Raw genomic sequence first — 17668 nt, forward strand, 5'->3', positions numbered from 1 at the left:
CATGGCTCCCATATGTAAATATAAATATGCCGCTACCCTGGCAATCTTGTTGTGCTCATCCTTGGCCTTAGAGGACATATATAGTTCACTCAGGGCCACATGTAAGGGACCCTGGTCTCTCCATATATCTGACCCTGTTTCCGTGATCTGGGGTGCGATTGCTTGCAACCAGACCGTCTGGTCCTGATGGGTCCACTCACCTCTCACAAATAGCTTATGTAAGAAGTGCTCTCTGGCTATTTTCATATCTACCAAGGTCGTCATTCTGGAATTCGAGTTTCTTCCTGATTTACAGAAGTTTGTATTTTATTTTTGCAAAACAGACCTTTTCCATAGAGCGTTCCTTTGAGGAGTGCTTTACAGCGTAACACAGCGTGGTGATCCGACCGGATATGTGTATCTGGTCAGCTGGCACACTGTATTAATCTGCACAAGTGATAGATCTAACCCAAACGTCCCGCTCGAGCCCCCAATTTGTAAGAGGATTCAATTCAACACTACAGCTAAGTCAATGCCTATTCTGGGATACTGAATGGAAACCCTTATGGATATATCTTTATGTCCAGTTCATGCGTTCTGGATGACTACCCATATATAACACCCCTCTCTTGGAATCCCCCTGACCCCACTGAGCCATGAAGTAGTTCTGTTTTGCAAGTTTAAAAGGTTTATTTGATAATTTAAACAATATATATATCACACTTTATAATAAATTAATAATTGAATATCACACTTAATCTGAGCAGTAATCAATAATGGATAGTCTGGCACTAGCACACTTGTGAATAGGAACAGAAGAATAAGGTGGTAGAGAATGCTTTATATCAGTTCAGATGGATGTAATGTTGAATGAAAATGCAATACAGAAAATACTCAATATGATTTCAACAAACCAATGTAATCACTTTTCTCTGGCAATCCCCTCCCCCCTTTATGCAATGCAAGGAAATGGAAGGAAAGCACACAGTTCTCAGAAATGCAATCAAATGTAATTCAGTTCACCCCAACAAGCTTAGACTACAGAAGTTTGAAACACAGGCCCAAAATGCTTTTATATGTGATAGCACTATATTGGAAAATGTGGTAAAATGCTTTTATATGTGCTGGCAATGAAGTGAAAAATATGCTAAAATGCTTTTATATCCCTCTAGAGGTTCAGGGTGAGTGGTATCTAGTTAATATTAGTCCAGGCTCACTCTAGCAATGATTCAGGGATGGTTCTTAAGAGGCAAACGAATTTTTAGCAAGGAATGCAAGGAAACTGCTGTTTTCACACGTGGAGAAATTTGCAAATCGCGGCAAAATTCGCGAGTGCGTTTTTCGCGATTGCGGCAATAGTGTATGGAATAGGAATGCGGTTCTAGGTTCGTTGAAAAGCCAAGATTCCCAGCTGTCAGAGGAAAGTTACTGCAAGTCTCTAAGACAAACGGTCACGGAGATATGAGCGATATGGTAAAGGTCATTTTTCAGATTTGAAATTTTAAAGTTCAAAGTGACAATTGACAGCTAGCAACTAGAAATGACAGGTGACAGCTTTACAAAATGACAGGTGACAGTTAGGAGGCAGTTTTACTTAGATTAAAATAGATTGAATTATATTATTTTAACTAAGAGATTGGTTCTGCACAGTTCTGCTAGGTACTCACAATATATTTAGAAATAGAATGGGCCTCGCCACGGATCTGGTCAGGTTTTAGACTGGACTCTGGTCTGGTCTCGGCACTTCACAGTGATCTGGGTCAGCTCTCTGGTTCTGCTAACAGTGGTCTGGGTCAGCTCTGCTCTCTCTGGGTACAGCACCGCTTCTGGATCTTTCTGCACAGCTTTCTCTGGAGATTGATGGATTTGAAGTCTGGATCTCTGGATGTGGTATGGTCTGGCAGCATGCTCCGCAGCAAATGGAATTGAATCTCCCTATCTGTCCTGACTGTCTGCTTTTATGTGTTTTGAAAATGGGTGGAGAGGCTAGCTTCCTAGGCCCTACCCCTCTCCACTTGTCAATGGCCACTTCATCCTCTTCCCCTTGATTGGGGGAATGAAATGAAGTGTCATCATGATGAGGTCTGTTTATGGTACAGAGAACCCACCCCTGTCAAATTACACACAATCTATATTTTGACGCAAAAGACATATTTGCACAGGTACACATTTGTTTAAAATTACATGCACCCATCACATATCACAGGAGGTATACCCTGTTCAAATCTGCTCTTCCTGGGAGCTTGCACTCAGAAATGGCAACATTTGCACTTTTTGGTCAGGTTACCAATATCAGATTCTTACTCAAATTTACCCAAATGTGTGCAAGGCATGCAGGCATTAATTGATGAAGTATCAGACTTTTAACATGCATACATTTTAAGTAATACCCTCTTAACTGCTAGCTTGCCCCCAGATCATGCCACCGGTTCTAAAAACCTCTTAAAATGTGGGCAGAAAAATCACAAGAATTATGGTATCATTTAAATAATTATGACAAGTCCGTACTATGAGTTATTCATCTTTTTCTAAAACCATATTCTGGCTACATGGGTGTGTCTTTTCAGGTCACATGGTACAGAAACCAGTCTTTCCACTTTCTTCAAGCTCAGCCTCTGTCTCCAGTTTCTCCCCCTCCCAGTTTCTGCCAAGCCAGCTTGCTCTCACATGCAGTGCTCCTCCCCTTTCCTTCCAGGAGGAAGCCACATTTACGGCCCCCATAATAAAACATTTGCCTGGGCCCTGGAAGGCCCATTGTTCAAGAGGAAGCCATTTATGGCCACTTCAATAAACCCTCTGCCTGGGTCCTATGTTTAGTCTCTAGCAGTCCCTTGGTAATCCAATCAGAGAAGTGTCATATCCCTTTTGGTGGGAACAGCAAAAGGCAGCTAGGCCTGGGAACACAGCAGTTGTGCAAGTCTCAACTCCTGTCGGGGGTAGCTGGTGGGCAGAATTCAGTTCCTTAAGCCAGGCCCCAGCTAATGTCACTTTTAGTTACCCAGTTTTCTGCATTCAAATAAAACTAACCATTTTTACATATGCAGCTAGAATTCTGATTCTAAGTTTAAAACTATGACATTTAAACAATTGCAACCTATGTGACACTCAAAGTAGGTCACTCATTTCTTTTAAACATTTAGATTTTTAGTGTCTTTCAGTCAAAATTTACTTAAACTGCTGAAATCCGCAGCTCAGCCAGTCTTGTTATAAACCTTCAAGTCACTTCAGAATATAACTTTACATTGGATCCACCTCTCAGTAAGTCTTTCTTTGGCCTGCTTTGGGTTCATTTATTCAGTTTTACACAAAAAAAAAAAATCTGGTGTTGTTTTAAACCGCCGGCTTTCTGATAGTGGTGAGTACTGGTAATGCACCCATTTTTGGGATTTAAGAAAATGAATTCCCCACAATTCTAGGTTGCTTTTGGCAATCAGCATTGCCATTCCCAATGGTTTCAGGCTACTGTGTGGGTAGTCCAATGGTGGTTTTAGGCAGTGCCCTTCTGTGCCCATAACATCGGCAAAAATGAGTGGCAGCCTATTCTTCATGCATTTCCCTGTGCATTTTCTGGGAAGCTCTGGCCATCATGATGTTTTCCATGTCAGTACTGCACAGTTTTGAGGTAGGGCTTGGATGCGTGGATAAAAACATCCCACACCCTACAGTTTTAAGAATGGGCAGACCAAATCTGATCGGGTATGGATGTATAAGAGGCTGCATCTTTTCAGTAACATAGCCATCAAAGTCCCAACTGTAGTCTGATTAACTCTATCGGTGTACTAGGGCCTAGACTGAGGACACTCCTCAAAAATGTGCCCTCTATTATCTTTATCCAGTATATGTCCTCCAAGCATTGAGCCTCTAGGCCATATAGTGTGGTGGGACAGAAGCTCTGTTTATACAGCGCCATTATTCCTTGTAAACTGTAACCTGAAGCCGAGTTGATGCACCTGCGTACCATTAGGGTGAAGGCAACGGCTTGTTCTTTCATTTTGCACCACAGTCTGTACCTGTCGATGGTGTCAAAGGCAGACTCAAAGTCTATCATTGCTATGTACAAAGAAGGCTTGCCTTTGGACTTGGAATCCATCAGACAGAGGCATTTGAGTTTTTTCTGAGCCTCTCCTTAATCCCACTTGGAAAGTACCCAAAAGCTTTATGCTTCCTGACCATTTTTCGAGATGTCCTAATGTGAGGGAAGTAAAAATCTTGCCGGTGATATCTAGCATAGCCAATAGCCGGTAATTTCTGGGCAGTGCTCTGCTACCCTTCTTGTAGATGGGAATTAAGATAGCCCTATGCCATTGTTTGTGGAATTATGCCTTTTGGACATACGTTGCTGTATAAGATTCTCAGGCGGTTTGGCCAAAAGACTGGGGAACCCTTAAGTACCGCGTTCAACAGGTCATTAGGGCCGGGAGCTCTGGATTGTTTTAGATGTTTAATTTCTTTTTCAATGTCATTTAGGTCAAAGGGGATATCAAAGCTCATTACAGTAGTGCTAATTTCTGGGGTTTCTTGGGTGGCCATTTTAAATGTCTTGTCAATGTGTTCTACCTATTCTGTTTCCCCTATCCCACAGATGACTTGTTTGGCATTAGGTCAATTGAAAGTTCTCATTAACTTCCACATTGTACGTGTGTTCTTACATTTTGCTACAGAGAGCAGATATTGCCATTGTGCATTTTTTCCCACTCCCATCCAGCCCCTGACTGTCACAAGTCTCTTCCCTTCTCACCTGTTTTTGTTGTTTGCTTGAGACCTTCTTTGGTGACTTCTTTCACACGGTCTGGGATTTGTATAGACCCGTGCGCCGGTCTTCGTATTCCAGCGTGAGGATGACAATTCAAGTCCAGGATACGTTCAGATATCCAGGATGAAGACCAGGAAGGAGCAATGTCCGAGCTCGGAGACACGGAACGCTGTGACCCGAGCAAGGGCGAAAATCCAGGAAGCTTGAAGGAAGATTTAAGGAAAGGAGGGATTGAAGGGGACTTCAAGGAACAGGGAAACAGGATGCAGATGAAAGCCTCCGGCAACACACGTCCAACTACAGCAAGCGGTAGCGTTGAGACGCGCAGAGCCGTGGGGATGTGTCTGTTTAGTAGAACGCAGAGCATGGGGCGCAAGGACTGGCAAACAGCGTTCCGTGTCCGGCGGCCATGTTGGAAGGTTTACAGCATTCCATCCCCTATGTGTCAGGGACCATGAAGTCCAGAAAGGACGTAGGCAACGGTTCATGACAGTATACCTCCTCTGAAGCCCAGGTCCTCCGGGTTGGCCTGGATGGATAAAATGGTATCTCCGAATCAGCCTGGGGGCATTCATGTTTGACACGGGTTCCCAAGCGCGCTCACTGGGAGGATAACCTTTCCACTCGACCAAATATTGTAATTGGCCAAGTCGGTACCTAGAGTCACAGATTCTGGAGACCTCATATTCGAGTTGGTCATTGACAATCACTGGGGTAGATCTTGGAGCAGTTTGAGAGGGCTGAACATATGGTTTTAACAGAGAGGTGTGGAAGACTGGATGGATCCTTTTCCATGATTCTGTAGTTGGAGTCAAAAGTCCAATGGGTTGATGATTTCTTTTATAGAAAAGGGCCTGTATTACCAGGGAGCCAATTTATTTGGTTGTAGGTGATGGGGAAGGAGTTTCGAGGTTAACCAGACTTTATCGCCTACTGAATAGGAAGGCCCAGGTCTTCTTTTGGAGTCTGCATAATGTTTAACGTCTCTTCGGGCCTTTTCAAGATGTTCCTTTGTTTCTTTGTGCACATGAATTAGTATTTCAATCCAGGAATCAACCGCAGGTACTGGGGTAGGGTGTGGAAGAATGGACGGTAGAACTGAAGGATGAAATCCTTGACTGCAGAAGAAAGGACTGGTTTTGATAGCTGAATAATCTGAATTGTTGTATGCGAATTCAGCCACAGGTATTAAGAGTGACCAATCATCCTGGACCTTGGTGGCAAAGCAACGAAGATACTGTTCCAGGTTTTGGTTTACTCGTTCAGTGGCTCCATTGGTCTGTGGGTGATAACCCGAAGACAAGGCACGTTGGATTCCCAGTATACGACATAACTGTTTCCAGAACTGGGATATGTACTGGGGTCCCCGGTCAGAAATGATCTTGGATGGTAGCCCATGAAGCTGGAATTTGGGTTCCAGGAAAATTCCAGCAAGTTCAGATGAAGATGGCAGCTTGTATAAAGGTGTAAAATGAGCCATATGAGTGAACAAATCAATGGTAACCATTATAGTTGTGTAGCCCCTGGAAGAGGGTAGTTCCACGATAAAATCCGTGGCAATGATTTCCTAGGGTCTTGTCGGTATTGTTGGTTGGAGCAGGAGACCTGCTGTTTTTTTGTTATCATGTTTGTTTTGATTGCAGACTGCACATGTATGGATATGGATCTTGATATCATCCTTCATCTTTGGCCACCAAAACTGTCTTTGTATTAGATGGAGAGTGTTGGTGATGCCACGATGTCCTGAATGAAAAGTATCGTGGCATAGACTTGTGATCTTTTGTCTCAGGCCAGGAGTGGGAATGACCAAGCGATTGTCCTTAAACAGGTATCCATCCTTTGTTTTGAGATTCCACCGATGTTTCTCTTAAACTCCTTCCAAGGTTCAGAGGACTGGGTTTTGTATTCGAATATCCTCTAGAAGGGTAATTGCTTGGGCAACAAATATTGTGTGGGGAAACATCTTAGGAAAGGTCCGATCTTCAAGGGGTTCATAATTAGGACGTCTGGATATCGGCTATGATGTTATGTGTTCCAGGAACATGATGGATTTGAAATTGGTATTGGGCAAAAAAGAAGGCCCAACGGGCCTGGCAACTGTTTCTACATTCCAGGGATTGCAGGACTTGAAGATTCTGATGGTCCATGCGGACTTTTACCGGGTGTAAACATAAAACATCGAATCGAACCCAAATAACTCTAACAAAACACAACTCGCCAGTCAATGGGCGACAGAGATGGAGCTAGGAAACCTCATGCTGATGAACGGAAACTTAACAGGTGATATTCCAGCTAAACCAACTTGGTCTAGAGGCACCCAACGATCGACGCTTGACTACTTTTATGTCAGTGAGAAAATACATCAACACTCGATATCACTCGTGGTGCACCCTATGACCAATAGTGATCATGACTCTTCATTCTGTCATGTATCACAGCTTATGGAGCTAAAACCTCAACATGGAAATTCCCGGTAATGATTGAATCCAACAGGGTCAGACTGAAATTAAAGAAGACAGAGGTTAAAAACATACTAACCGCACATGTGGATGAGAAAAAGGAGACTGAATATATCCATCTCTTAGACGACTTCAAAGAAAAACATCAAGGATCCAAAGCTCGTGGCTTTGTTGCAAAACATAAATTTGACCTAGAGGTGAGAAAAAGAAAGAGAGAATTAAGAGCGCAAATAAGACATCTACCGAAAACTGACTGCAATAGCTATCTAACTGCAAAAAGAGATTGTAAACCAAAGTACAAAAACTGGTAACGAACACACAAAGCAGATATGATGCAGAACGATTCAGAACTAATAATGGAAAAATTGCAAAACAAAAATTCCTCGGATTTTTGGAAGATAATCAACAACGAAGGAGCCCCGCAAACGGCATTACTGACAAATGTAATTACTGAAGCTGAGTGGATACAACACTTCTCGAAGCTGTACAGTAAAAGAACAACCGCAGTAGAGACTCCATCATCTAACCTAGAAAAATGGAAGATAGATTTTGATAAAAATGACATCGAGGAGATAATAAAAAGAGCCAGCTCCTCCAGAGCACCAGGCCCGGATGGTCTAACAAACCACACAATCAAAGAAAATCCGGAGCTGTGGGCGGAGCTATGCCACACGATGTTCAAAAGAATAGTAGCCAATTGTAAAAGCCCGGATTCATGGAAATGCGCAATAATCATTCCAATCTTCAAGAAAGGGAATCGTTCTGACCCGACAAACTACCGACCCATCGCCCTGCTAGACGTGCTAGGCAAAGTGTATGCGACTCTGCTACAACAACAACTTGTGAAATGGGCAGCTGACTCAAAACATCTGGACCCACGACAGACTGGTTTTGTCAAGGGTGTAGGCTGCGCCTTGAATCTCCTCTTAATCAATCTTCTCAAAATGGAAGCCATAAGAACAAGAACCAAGGTGTACCTTGCACTGATAGACTTCTCACATGCCTTCGACAGCATAGATGGAGAGCTACTATGGGAGAAAATGAAGACGTGGGAATGTCCGGAAGATCTGATAGCGGCCATCAAAGAGCTCCACACTGGTACAAGCATTAAAATTCGCCTGGATCAAAAAGGCACCCTGTCCAAAGCGATAAACACCTTCTGCGGGGTTAAACAGGGTTGCCCACTGGCTGCTATAATATTCAACTTATTTTTATCGGACATTGGAGGAGCAATTGACAGCGTACGTTCCTTTTCTCCAAAAATACACGGAGCCCCACTAAGTTGGATGCTATATGCCGATGACCTAATATTGTTAGATGTAACACCTAAAGGCCTACAGCGAAAGATTGATGCAGTGGAACTATATGTGAGAGCTAACAGCTTACAAATCAACAAAAAGAAGTGTGAGGTGCTAACGTTGCAAAACTTGAAAACATCAAAGCACAAAAAACCTAAATGGCACTTGGGAAAAGAGTGGCTAAGTAACACAACAAACACAAGATACTTAGGCATGCAAATCAATTCAAGCCAGAACGACAGTCAATGGGAACAGGTAGCCAAAACCAAATGCCGTCAATTTGCATGCCAAGCTAGCGTATTACACAAGAAATACGGAAAATTCTCAATAAAACCGGTAAGGAACTTCTACTGCCAAAAGGTAGTGCCGGCCCTGATCTTTGGCGCAGAAAACGCTCTCGGATGCTCTGCGGATGTCTGGTCCACCCTAGAAAACATCTTCTGGGTAAGAGTTTTGCAACTACCAAAGGGTACATCAACTGCATGTATCAGATACGAGCTAAACTTAATATCAATCAACGCACGAGTTAGCTGGAACCTGTTGAGCCTTTTCAGAAAGGTGACCATGAAGAAAGTGGCCTTGCAATTTGAAATACTGCAAAATCCTAGCAAAGGAAATCCCAACTGTCTGCTGTCGTTGTGGTATAAACGCTGCGAGGAAATATTGGCTTTCTACGACATCAACCTAAAAATCCTACACGACAGCCCGGATGCCGCAAAAACTAAGGTCTGGCAAATGGACTGGATCGTGACTGGGAACTTAAGATCAGCTAACAATTTAATGAAGGATGTCCCGTGTGAAGCTAGAAATCTAAACACTCTACAGTCTTATATCGAATTGTTTCCAGATAATGGCAGCAGAGCCCTGTTTTTACATTTCAGACTAAACGCATTTAAAACAAGAGAGTGGTCTAGAGAGCTATGCAAAACAGAAAAACTTAATGTAGCCTGTAGATTTTGCAATCAGATGGAAGAAATCTTAAAACATCTGACACTCCATTGCAAGAGACTACATCGGGAGAGAACACTGACATTAGGGCCTCATCTAACGAAATTTCAAACGCCAAGTGCGGACGACTGGTGGCAAGCCCTGTTCGACAGCCGGGAGAAACAACTGAACTACGCATTAATTCGCTTCCTGAGCCTGTTGAAAAAGCTACTGACATAATACCAAACAAGGGAAAAACTGAGAACGCATCAAAGAGGCTCCCAGATGGCGAAGGCTCGAATGCGGCCTGTGATTTTATGATGTTAAGGTTTTAACAGATGAGAGTTACCCGGACATTTAAGGAGAGAAGAGAGAATAAATTGTAGTGTAATATCTGTTCTTCTTTTTTAAAGGCATTTCTGCCAATAAAAAAAAAAAAAAAATTACCGGGTGTTTGGCTCCCAAAAGAAGATGACGCCAATCAGTGAAGGCTTGACGGACGGAATAATGTGTTTCACTGGGGGTCAAGGTGCGAGAAAGATAGGCGATAGGGTGTTCTAACTTGTCGCCAAGTTCCTGTTTCAGGACTGCCCCAATGGCTTAATTGGAAGCATCAGTTTCAACAAGGAAAGGTTGATTTATGTCAGGTTGAGCCAGGATGGGAGCTTGTGTGAACTCCGACTTCAACCGCTGGAACGCCGAATCTTGGCCAGAAGTCCACCGAAAGGGGGTACCTTTCTTTAACAATGTAACAATGGGATGCACAATCTCAGAGAATGCTGGTATACATTTCCGGTAGAAGTTAGCAAGCCTGAGGAAAGATTGGATTTGTTTTACACTGGTTGGAACAGGCCAGGATAGAATGGAATCAACATTTGAGGGGTCCATTCCTATCCCTTTTGGGCTAAGAATGAATCCGAGATAGTGAACAGTAGATACATGGAAGAGACACTTCTCAGGTTTAGCCAGGAGCTTGTGTTCACGTAGACATTGTAAGACTGTCTTTACGTGCTCTTCATGTTTCAGATGGTCCTTGGAGTATATCAGTATGTCGTCCAGATATACAATAACGAAGAGGAACAGCATATCAGAAAACACCTGATCCATAAAACTTTGGAAGATTGCTGGGGCATTAGCAAGTCCAAAGGGCATAACCAAGTATTCAAAGTGGCCAAAGGGTGTTCTAAAGTCTGTCTTCCATTTGTCACTTTCCTTTATGCGAATAAGATGGTAGGCACCCCTGAGATCTAATTTCGTGAAGACGACTGCACCTCTGACTGCTTCCAGGATGTCTGAGATGAGAGGCAATGGGTAATGATCCTTGAGAGTACACTGGTTAAGGCCACGGTAAACTAAGCATGGTCTAAGCTCCTTGGAATCCTTCTGGGAACGGAAAATAGAGACGCGTCCGCTGGGGACTTGGATGGTCGTATAGTTCAATTTTCCAAGTTGGTATCCAAGTATTCACGGAGGGCCCTTTTTTCGGGTTCTGACAAGATAAACATTCTTCCGAAAGGTATTACTGCTGAAGGTTCAGTATCAATGGCACAATCCTCAGGTCTGTGTGGTGGAAGAGCTTGAACAATGGCTGTCGAGAATACATCTGTGTAAGCCTGATAGGCCCTGGCAATCCGGATGATGTTAGAAACAGTGACTGGAAATTGCATAGTTTCTTGAGAGTCTTCAGAGGAGCTTGGTAAAGTGTCTTGTGATAAGCAGTGGGACATACAATGTTCAGAACCAAGAAACAAGAAGCCTGCTGCCCAATTGATGTAGGGGTTATGCTTCTGTAACCAGGGCATGCATAGAACCATTGGATAGTGGGCCGACCTTATGATGTCAAATTTGATCCTCTCCTGATGGTGGTTTATGGAAAGTATGATCTCTTTAGTTTGAAGGGTTATGGGTCCCGAAGACAGAGGTCTCCCATCAATAGCTTCTACAGGTTGCATTGTCACTCGAGTTTCATGTGGAACATTGTGAGAAGTGACCCAATCATGATCTATGAATATGCCCATGGCTCCGCAATCCACTAATGCCAGGATGGGGTAAGATTCTTTCTTGGAAGGCGATAGGAATGCCTGTAGAATCACAAGATTATTTTGTCCAGGAGAGTTCAAGGAAGGAATAGATGTGGAGCAGACATCTCTCTCCCGAAACTGTGCCCCATCTAGGATCAGGAGCTTGCGTTTCCTGAACGCTGTGGAGGAGCAATAGGGCACTCTCTCACAAGAGGTTTATCGGAGGCGCAATACATGCATAGACCAGTGTGAATTCGGCGCATTCTTTCTTGTGGGGTAATGGGTCCACGGAAGGCCCCCAGTTGCATGGGTTCTGGATCCGATGTAGGAGAAGCTGTGGGCTCTGGTCTGATTGAGTGGTCTGTGGCAGCCTTCTGGAAGGTTGATTTGGATTTCTTTTTCTCCGCCTTTCTTTCCTGGATTCGAAAGTCGATTTGCAAGGAAAGGTCCATAAGAGCCTGGAAAGAATTTGAGCGAGCTACTCTGGCTAACTCGTCTTTTATTTCTTCATTCAGGCCTCTTCGGAAGAGGGTGAAGCTGGTTTCTGGAGACCAATCAGCTTCGTTTACAAGCGGGTCACATAGGTAAGCATATCCTGGGATCCTTGTTGAAATTCAAGTAAGCGTTCTTGAGCGCTGTAAACCTGCTCTGGGTGATCAAACATGGCTTTTAGGGCTTCCACAAACCCATCGTAATTATCCAGGAGGGCGTTGCCCGAATTGACCTGGGGGGTTGCCCAGGTCAAGGCGTTACCAGTGAGGTGTGAGATCATGAACCCCACCTTTGCTCGAGGAGTGGAAAAGTAGTAGGGCTTGAAGGTGAAGTGTACCAAACATGAATCAAGGAAGGCACTGAGGGTCTTTGATGAACCATCAAATTTGTCCACTACTCCTCCCAATAACACACTTTCCTTAGTTGCAGAGTCACGTGACAAAACTAGCTGCTTTAATGCAGCATTCTCAGCCTTAAGGTTCTGAACTTCTGTGGTTAGTACCTGCATGCCTCGCATGAGGTCTTGAACCGCGGCTTCCATCTCTGTGTCAATATCGTCTTTTAGGCGTCTCAATCTGTCACACGTCTCTTCCCTTCTCACCTGTTTTTGTTGTTTGCTTGAAACCTTCTTTGGTGACTTCTTTCGTACGGTCCGGGATTTGTATAGACCCGTGCGCCAGTCTTCGGATTCCAGCGTGAGGATGATAATCCAAGTCCAGGATACGTTCAGATGTCCAGGACGGAGAACATGTCCAGGACGGAGACCAGGAAGCAGCAAGCAGTAGCGTTGAGACGCGCAGAGCCGCGGGGGCGTGTCTGTTTAGTAGAACGCGGAGCGTGGAGCGCAAGGACTGGCAAACAGCATTCCGTTTCCGGTGGCCATGTTGGAAGGATTACAGCATTCAATCCCCTATCTGTCAGGGACCACGAAGTCCAGAAAGGACGTAGGCGACGGTTCATGACACTGACCCAGTTTCTGAATTTATTTTTCACCTTTCTTTTGGGTAGAGCTTTATTACAGATAGACATATCAACAGCTTGTTCTATGAACCCGAGTTCTGTTCTCATAGCCTTTATTTTCTCTAATCATTCTATCGTAATGATGTCTAGTGTTGGGGATGTATCAGCCCTTAGCAGTGGATAAGTTCTTCATATGCTCCACAGTCCAGGCCTCCATTCCCTCAGCAGGCAAGTACTCTATTAATGATAGAAGGTTGTCTTGATTTTTAGAGGCAAAGAGCTTCGCTTTTTCAAGGTTTTTATCAGGCCAGATGATCCTATTACCTGCAGTATTTACGTCTAGGTCACCAAAACTCCCCTTAGTTTCTGTTGAGGAATTGCCTACTAGTGAGAGGGTAAGCAAGGCATGATCACTGAATACATTAGGAACAATTTCGAATCTCCTAATGTTGAGAATTAATTCTATGTTACCAAAACAATAATCCAAACTGGCAGTCTTTTGAGCATTTTTCTACATGGCCTTGGCAAGTCTGTTCCCCGTTAAATGCCTGTTAAGCATACAGCAGTTTCAGTATCTCATTACTTCAACCCAGAGTTTCCCTTTCGGAATGATGGTACTGTCACCCGGGGCAGGGTATGCTTGAACAAATTTGGTCTCCATAATCTCAGAATTACAGATACTTTGTGAATTTAAGTCCCTACCCAGACTTATCTTTTCCCCTCTGAATTTAGTAGTCTTTTCGCATATTATTTCTTCTACAAGTTCTATAGTGGAGGCTGTGCTAGATAGGCCGGGGGGGAGGGGGGTCATACACATAGTAAGGGTTGCATCATCTGAGGGAAGTGAAACTATCACTGCTAACACAAACCTGGATTCCTTTTCCAGGTATATTCTGGTGGCTTGGATAGAGTTCCTTACTCCGATTATGAGACCATCATAGGGACATCCTATCTGCTTTTTCTTCACTTTTATCTGAAATATCTGGAAGCCGTCCATGCTCAATTCAGATAATAGCAAGCATTCTTGTAAAAGGAAAATGTAATGTTTCAATAATATATCCTGTGACCCCACCAAGGTCAAGAAATGGGTGAAACCCTTGTGTCCAAGAGCCGTTTTCAATGAGAGTTCGGGATCTTTTGGTAGCTGGACTGAACCACCCAGTTTAGTATGTTAAGTATGTTTTTTTGTAGCAAGCTTGCAGGGTTCTTTGACCCTTTGCTGTTGGTGGAGGATTTTAATACTTACCATAAATTCTCTGCAGGTAGCGTCACAGAAGGTGGTAGTTGGGTTACTTCTATGTGTGTGTCTAGTTTATAGCCCAGTTCAAGAAAACATGATTTATAAAGCCTTAACATGTTGGCTGTTTCAATTGAGATGCATTGTATTCTGCTGCATTGTTGACGTGTGTTTTTGATGGGCTCAAAATATTCAATGTCTGAGGTGTCTAGTACTCTGAAAGGTAAGATCATCTGCATTACCTTTAAGAACTCTGCTCTATTGATATGAGGGAATGCTTTCATCCTTATTTTCTTAGTGTATTTAACATGCTCCCACCAACTGACTTCCATTATTATCAAATGATTCCAGGGGCTCGGGCTGTGTCTGCACCAGATCTATAACCCTAATTAATTTCTCCTTTTGGTAGTATGAGCATTTTCAGTTGGCAGGTCTTGATTTAACATGGGGGCAGAATCCTCCATCTCACTCCCTTCATCTTCATTTGCACGTTGATGATTGACTCACCAGCCTGTCAATGTGCCCTTTTGGGTGCCTTGACTCCTTTTTTTCTTGTTTGGCTTACATTTCTTTTTCTTCACTGGGGTTGAGGCAGGCACCTGCTGTTCTTTTTGTTTGTTTGTGCCAATTACTTAGTTTCTTTTGTAGCTGCCTGTATCCTTTGTCGTTTTAGTTGTCTGTGTTGCTTCCTTGTGAGAAGGGTAATCGAGATGTTGCTCATTTTGGTTTCATGTCCTTTTATTTCCCCATTTCCTACTTCTCTGTTGCTGGGTATAACTATTGGTTCTTCTTCTTGTAGTGCTGCAGTGTGGCGTCTATATAATTCCACTGCAGTTATTAGTTCATCCAGATCTTTATCACTGTCTCTATCAATGTCCTGTGAGTTGCTTTTATGCTTTGGCCCCCCTGTTAGTTTTTCCAGCATTTGCCATTCATGTGTAAAAGAACTAACATGGCAAATTTTATTACAGAGAGTTGGGCATGTAAATCTCCAAGCGCTTGCTGTGCAACCTCGCCAACAATTGTGATGTCCTAGGGTTTTTCAGCAGGGAATAGATTAGCGAAGACACATAGGGCCTCATTACGAGTTTGGAAGCAGCCATGGAGCTGTCAGCTCCATGGCTGCCTCCAAACCGGGCTCCTTTACCGGGTTCCTGCAATGGGGACATAGAAGGACCCGGTAAGTCCTCCTTGCAGGAACCATTCCCCATTCCCATTTGAGCCCTCAGAGGGCTCAATGGGAATGGTGATGGAGGTAACAACGGGCACATTATGAGTGTCCCGTTGTTACCTCCCTCTTCCCCTCGCGGGACCTGGAAAGGACGCCTGGTTTTACCAGGCATCCCATCCGGGTCCCGCGAAAGGGAACCTTGTAATCAGCCCTGACGGAATGAAGGGGACCGGTCCCGTACCGGCCCCCTTCATTCCTTGAGCGCAGGCCTCATAATGAGGGCCATAGTCTTTGTGAGGGGCTTGCAGCTACAGGTATATTTGTGGTGGTCAGGGGTTTACTTTCAGCTGTAATTGGTTCCTTACTTCTCTCTTCTGGGTAATATCTTCTTTGGGTAATTCCATTGCAGTGAGTGTGTCTCGCAATGTATAACACAATTCTAATAGAGAGTTGTTATTGTCAATAGCGGAAAAGGATGGGCCAGTAGAGTTGATTGTGTTATGCTTATCACCACTCTCCTTTTGTGATGTAGTCCAGTTGTTAAGTTGCTGAGGATAGTACGACTGTATTACTGGGCCTTTGGCGAAGTAACCAGTGATGGTACCAGCAACGGGTTCTTCTCTTATTCGATGTGGAAAACGAGTAATCTGTATGTGATTTTTTATTTCCTTTGGTGCAAGCTCTTGCATTCCTTGATGCCTGGTCTTTTTTAGATGGGGGATTGTGTCTCAGATTGTAATTCTTTGTTTTTGTGCAACTTTGCCCAGCATTTTATGATGTCACTTCCCTAGTGCGATTGCACGCTAGGGATACTATCGATGGTGGAGTCTGGATCTGACCCAAATCATTTGAGGCAGTTTCACATTACGGCTGACTTAGAGCAGATATATTCACTTCAAGGCACAGCAGCCAGTGTCGTATTCACACTACCGATGCCGGGGTGGCAGTATATAGACCTTTTTTTCACTCTGGGGATTGAAACTGTACGTCTGAGGGGGGGAGTCACAGCTCAAAGGGATAGAGACATTGGTCAATGCCCCACAGTCACTATGGCAGCACCTCCCCTTAATTGGGGATGTGAATTTAAGAGGGGTGAGTCACGGCTCAAATGGCAAGAGACAATAATCAATGCCCCACAGTCAATGCAGCATCCCCCCCCGAAAGCAACAGTCGAGAGGGGAGGCAATGCTTTGTACAGGAATATGATCCACTCCTCCATAATAAGCAAGCAAATTCAAAGTTCAAGGGGCAATGGTCACATTCACGCCCCGCAGTCACCCAGTTGTCACCTTTACACACTTTCTAATGGGGGCTGAAGGACTGCTGTTCAGTTTACAGTTAGAGAAATTGCTTTACCTTGCTGTTGTATTTAAATAGAGGATGGATAGCCCAACTCAAGTGCACATAGCATCAAACAAATAGGGCTGTTTAGTGTATAAAATAGAGCCACTCCTTACCCTTGAAGAGGCGTGTCCTTGGTGGGGTGTAAAACTGCAAGTTGTGTCCAAGACCACCGACCACAGAACACAAAGCACTTCGTAAACTCTGAACCGCTCCGCTGTAATGCTGAGTTTTGCGATGCAATTCAGGTACCGCCTCCTGGCAGTAAGGGGTGAAGAGAGACAAAGCAGAAGGCTGCACTGTAAAAACAAAGTGATTGCAAGCTCCACCGGGCTTCCCAAAACACTATGTATACTCTGTACTGCTTCGCTGTCATGCTGAGTTTTTCAATGCAATGCAGGTACCGCCCACTGGCAGTATGGTTTGAAGAGAGACTCCATACAACAAAACAGGTTTGTATTGAACAAAAGAACATTCATGCTTGCCATGCTGTAAACAATTCGCATCTGCAACTTTAGTTTGTTGCATTGCACTTTCTACTTCTTCTATGGCAAGCTAAACAAGTTTGAATAATTGGCTCACCAAGCACATTTTGACTTCCTGCTTCAGAATCTTGACTTCTTCCAGGACTCTCTTTTGCCAATTCAGCTGCCAAAAGTTCTTCTTGATGTAGTCCTTTCTCCAGTTACTCCAAGTACTGCTCATATTTTGCATATGTAATGAAGGTTCTTTTAGCAAAAAATTATTTTTCAAAAGTTTCAAAACTTCCAATCGAATCACTCTCTGCATGCCCTGGGAAGAACAACTGCAAAGACAAAAAATAAATAATTCCTTTTTCTCTGCAGTTTGGAAAGACAGTTTCATGTGGTTGATGAGACATGCTTTCTCATGTCTCACTAGAAAACCAGTACATCCATGCTATACACATATAAACAATTCTCCATGAACACCTCAACAACCTGCTACAACACAGTTATACCCAATGAATAAAATCAGCCTAGCTGCAAACATAAGCTTCCTGCACAGGCCT

The sequence above is a fragment of the Ambystoma mexicanum genome, chromosome 3p (assembly GCF_040938575.1).
Source record: "Ambystoma mexicanum isolate Mex_15411 chromosome 3p, UKY_AmexF1_1, whole genome shotgun sequence".
Taxonomy (NCBI): Eukaryota; Metazoa; Chordata; class Amphibia; order Caudata; family Ambystomatidae; genus Ambystoma; species Ambystoma mexicanum.